General features: G+C 44.5%; 1 long non-coding RNA gene across 1 annotated transcript; it reads right to left on the bottom strand.

Moving 5' to 3' along the window:
- Nucleotides 1–527: 527 nt before the first annotated feature.
- On the bottom strand, nucleotides 528–3,318 carry LOC133348089 (uncharacterized). Its single transcript, XR_009755767.1, has 4 exons — nucleotides 3,198–3,318; nucleotides 2,556–2,594; nucleotides 1,621–1,750; nucleotides 528–1,061 (listed from the first exon to the last, which is right to left on the bottom strand). It is a non-coding gene; the product is annotated as an uncharacterized LOC133348089 (long non-coding RNA).
- Nucleotides 3,319–4,757: the final 1,439 nt, after the last annotated feature.

Here is a 4,757-nt window from a genome sequence, read left to right as displayed (position 1 = left end):
GTAAAAAAAACATATTGCGGGAATTGCGGGAATTGCATGGAAGAGAAAATGTATCCGAACTCAATCTTGAATTTGGAGCTTTCGTGACTGCAGGAATTACCCGTTGGTTCGGAGTGTATCCGAACTCCTCGTTCTCGCACATTAAAAATGAGCAACCCTCAAAGGATGTCGTCATTATTTGCATTGCTGATGTTTGTTTTGTTGCTGTGCTCAAGCACTATGGATCTCCCGTGTAAAATAGTCGGGCAACTGGCCAAATGTTATTATCCGTGCAACAAATAACCTCAAACTCACAGATCGTTGAAAGATCTGAACACCGGTCGGTCTCATCAGTACGCATCTGCTAACCAGCTCTGACCCATCACCTTATGCCTAGGAAAGAGCTCAAGTGCCTCTGTGTGCACAGTGCACCTAACTTGGCACAAGCGCCGTGATTGGTCACTGACGTTTGTGGTGCGAATGGCGGCTGGAGATGATGAAGTTGCGTGTTATCGCCACAGAATCAATGCACACGCACACCAACAGCGCACTGGTAGATTGTCATTTTATTTCCAGTTCAATTCATTCGTATCACCTCACCAAAAACCCCACAGGAAAGAGAGAAAACCAGACAGCATTTGAGATAATTTTGTATCGTGCGTGTATATTCTGTTATTAGTAAATGCATGTAGAGTATGTATTGATGGACTGCACATATGTCTGAAATATCTGTCGTAGAGGATCGTAATATGCATCTAGGGTGTCAATTGCATTACATTTCACGTATAAAAGAGATATTTTACGTGCTAAGCACTTTCATTTTTTGGGACGTTTTGCATTCGTGTGAAAGAAGTGTGTGCTGAGCCGGTGTGTGCCTCCAACACGTGTTGGTGGTCTGCACGTGTTGGCGGTGTGTGAGTGTGCATCGTGGGTGTGTGTGTGAGTGTGCATCGTGTGCATTGTGGGTGTGTGTGCGCGACTGGTGGTGTGTGTCCGAGTGGTGTTGCAGTGTTGCACGGGGCCATGTGGTCGGTTTTCAGCTTCCACTCTTTACTTCTTTTGCTGGAAGTATCTGACGAACTCTGCACGCGAAAACACAACAATCGTGTGTAAATTAGGCGACGCGAGGTACGGGTAGTCCTCGGGTTACGGACCTAATTCGTTCCTGAGACCCGTTCGTAAGTCAAACGGTTCATACGTTGGAACACAATAATGCACTGTATTTAAATTCCCATACGGTAAGTTAGATGGAATTTTAGAAGTATTGCACATTTGCATGTAACACTGTTAAAAATGCTGTATAGTAAATCAAACATAAAATAAAGTAACATAAGTAGAATAAAAAAACTTTGTTTTCACTTACCTTGAGTCTTGATGCTGGCTGCTTGTCAGTCGGGGAGCAATGAATCACCACAGTTGTTACAGACACACGCACGGGGCATGCAAAGCACGCGAGCACGCGTGCGCACACACACACACGGGAGCACGCACACACAAAAATACAACACACACACCCCAACGACAACGATCTCCCGTATCGCCTTAAGAGGCCGTTGGGGCAAGTGCTGTTAGTGAACAGCGCCGTTGAGGGCCTGCACGCGACACGAGGGGGTGAGTTGCCAGCGCTGATGTCTCTCTCACCGCTCATACTGATCTTGCCATCCTTGTCCTTGTCTGCTGCCACGTAGAAGCTGTCCAGTTGAGCCTCGCTGAGTCCAAGGATCGAGAGGCCGGCCTTCAGCTCCGCCTTGCTCAGGCTCTTGTTGCCATCCTGGTGACAGGGGGCACACTCGTGGTTTTAATGACCCGTAGCTCTTCCATTCTAGCCTATGGCAGCAATACGTTCAGGAGCCAAGTGCCAACATTGAGGTCTGCTAGTCACGCGAGGGCTTTAGGAGAGAGTTCGTTTAGTTTTGCAATTCCTCCTCCAGCGAAGGAGGGCAGACTATAATGTTTTACTATATGGCCCATAGTTTTGGTATGACCCGTATTGACCAGCGTGGTCATATCCCTTAAATGAGTGCTTTGCAATGTCTTTAAAATAAATATTCGGCACGCCAATTAAATTATCATCATTTTTGTTTACCCAGCAAACTCTTACCAAGTCTCAAGACTATTTTTCAGGAGGCACCTGACAAGTGTTCACATGAGTAATTTGTAGATTTTGTTTTCCAGCACTGTGATGTTTGAACATTACCAGTTGCATTGTATTTTTTGTTGCTTTTGGTGTAAATCGAAGGCCCGGGAGAAAACCCAGGCAGAACACAGGGAGAGTATATGTCGTGTCTGGAAAGAGGAGCGGCGTGACGAGGAACGGTGGAAAAGTGGTTGGTGCACTGTTTTTTTTTATGAACCCAGCAAGCGCTAATCAGCATGGCGAAGTGTGGTCAAAGAACCCCATGACTGAAAGTCATCTGTGCAGATACCTCAATCCGGCCGTAAGACAGACGCAACCGCTAGATGTTTCTGCATTATCTGGTATGGCACGTAAGTTGGTGCGTATTTTACTGACCACAGTGAGAAGGATGATGGTGACAATACGGTACGATTTTTGAAGTCGAAGTTTCATCGCTTACCTTGTCCAGAGCCTTGAACTTGGCCTCCAGGTCTTCACACTGGCAGAAGGGAGTGAGACAGACACGGGAACATGGCATTTTAACAGTGCAGTTCGGTTCGGTCCATTGCGCTACATTTAACGGGGAGCGTGACATCGTAATGGGATGGCATGAGTCTCTGTCGCCCTGAGTGGCCATCCATATTTGGGCGACCGAATCAAATAAATGTTGTACCACATTTTTTTTATTTCTAGCCCCTTTTAAGACATCATTAGAATTTGCATCAGTCGGTCACAACTGCCAAGAAATTCCTCGAGGAGGCTTCTTCAACAACTGGATTTACAAAGGGGGGAGGTTGGGGATTAAATATAACATATGTTTATAGTTTATCTGGAACGTCCCTTGACACGGAATGTCTCATTTGCAAGGATCTCCAAATATATTTGAGAATCCACTCTTGTCATCCCCCTTGACCACCTTGACGCCCATATTATGTGCGCTATTTGTAGCAGTGTTTATGCCACTCTGAAATGTAGCATTGAACATGCATTTACATGCCCCGTGGCAGTACATAACCTCAGCAGTGGCACCCAAGGGGCAGGGTGGCACCATGTGTGGCGGTGTCTGTCCTGTGTGCGGTGCACAGGGTTGTCGATCTCTCACCTTCTTCGATGGGCAGCTCATGTTGAAGCGACGGAAGTAATGCTGACGAGTCGGAAGGAGTTATGAAGAGTTGACCTCGTGCTGTGCCTTTCTGTGGGCATCAACCCGGCATTTATAGCAGAACCTGGGGTGTGTCCACATCGCGCGGGTGTGGTGTGTGGGGTGTGGTGTGTGGGGTGTGGTGGGGGTTTGGGTGGGGTAGGGTGTGTTTGGGCGGGTGTAGGTGTGCAGGTTCAAATGTTGCAGTGTGTAATGGAAAATACTATTTCTGCACATGCGTGTGTTTAATTGAGTGGTAGTGTAATCCTTAGTGCGCTACTAATCCGGTAACCCGAGCTTGATTCCCATTCACGGCCAACGCCAGTGATGATTATCTTATTTTATTTTATAGCTAGATGACTTTACCGAAAGAACCAAAGAGTATGGATTCCTGCAGTCACGAAAGCTTCAAATCAAGAATGATTATCTTACTTTAACACGTAGGCTTTTGCGACCAACATCATCCATAATAGAGTTTTTTTGGGTTAGATCACATAAATATATAAATGTGTCGTTAGATCCTGCCACCACCCAATACTGCTAACTAGTAAGGGTTGTCACGTAAGCAAAACATGTCAATTTGTCACTAGTACAGCACACCGGTGTATTGGAGAGCCAAGCCACAACATTTACAATCTGAGTACGACGTTTCGCCAGTAATTACAACTAGCTTCATCAGGTGACAGCCAGATTTGTGGAGTTGAAATTGTGTCTGTGGCTTGCAAGCCTGGCTATCAACAAATATTCATTCATGAACCCATCCATATGTATAGACACAGATACAATTTCAACCGAGAAGATGGGTACAAACTGCGCAATCATTGGAAGGGCTGTGATGTTTCCATCCTACCTTCCAATGTTAGTAGTTATTTTCGACTCTCTAGTTTTACATTAACAGGTTAAATTGTTACACACTAACATAGGCACCGTCGCACGTGTCCTCGAGGTGGCGGTGGCTCTTTGATCTGACATTGACATGCTAATCTCTTACATTGACATGCTATTCTCTTACATTGACATGCTAATCTCTTACATTGACATGCTAATCTCTTACATTGACATGCTAATCTCTTACATTGACATGCTAATCTCTTACATTGACATGCGAATCTCTTACATTGACATGCCAATCTCTTACATTGGCATGCTAATATCTTACATTGACATGCTAATCTCTTACATTGACATGCTAATCTCTTACATTGACATGCTAATCTCTTACATTGACATGCTAATCTCTTACATTGACATGCTAATCTCTTACATTGACATGCTAATCTCTTACATTGACATGCTAATCTCTCACAATACAATGGCCACCTTCGCACCTTCTTCATCGTGGAGTTAGCTCTCCGATCTTACATTTACATGCAAATTTCTCACTTTAACATTACTATTCCCAAACTTAATTTGGAGCTTTCGTTACTGCAGGAATTACTCTTTGGTCACGTATAAAGATAAAATAATAAATTAAATACTAGTATGCTAGTATTTAATTTATGCTAGTATTTAATTTATGCT

Source organism: Lethenteron reissneri, chromosome 26, assembly GCF_015708825.2.
Source record: "Lethenteron reissneri isolate LAM-NWPU_2019-01 chromosome 26, ASM1570882v1, whole genome shotgun sequence".
In the NCBI taxonomy this organism is placed as follows: domain Eukaryota; kingdom Metazoa; phylum Chordata; class Hyperoartia; order Petromyzontiformes; family Petromyzontidae; genus Lethenteron; species Lethenteron reissneri.
Note: the sequence above shows the minus strand (reverse complement) of the source record. Positions and strands in the feature narration are given on the sequence as shown.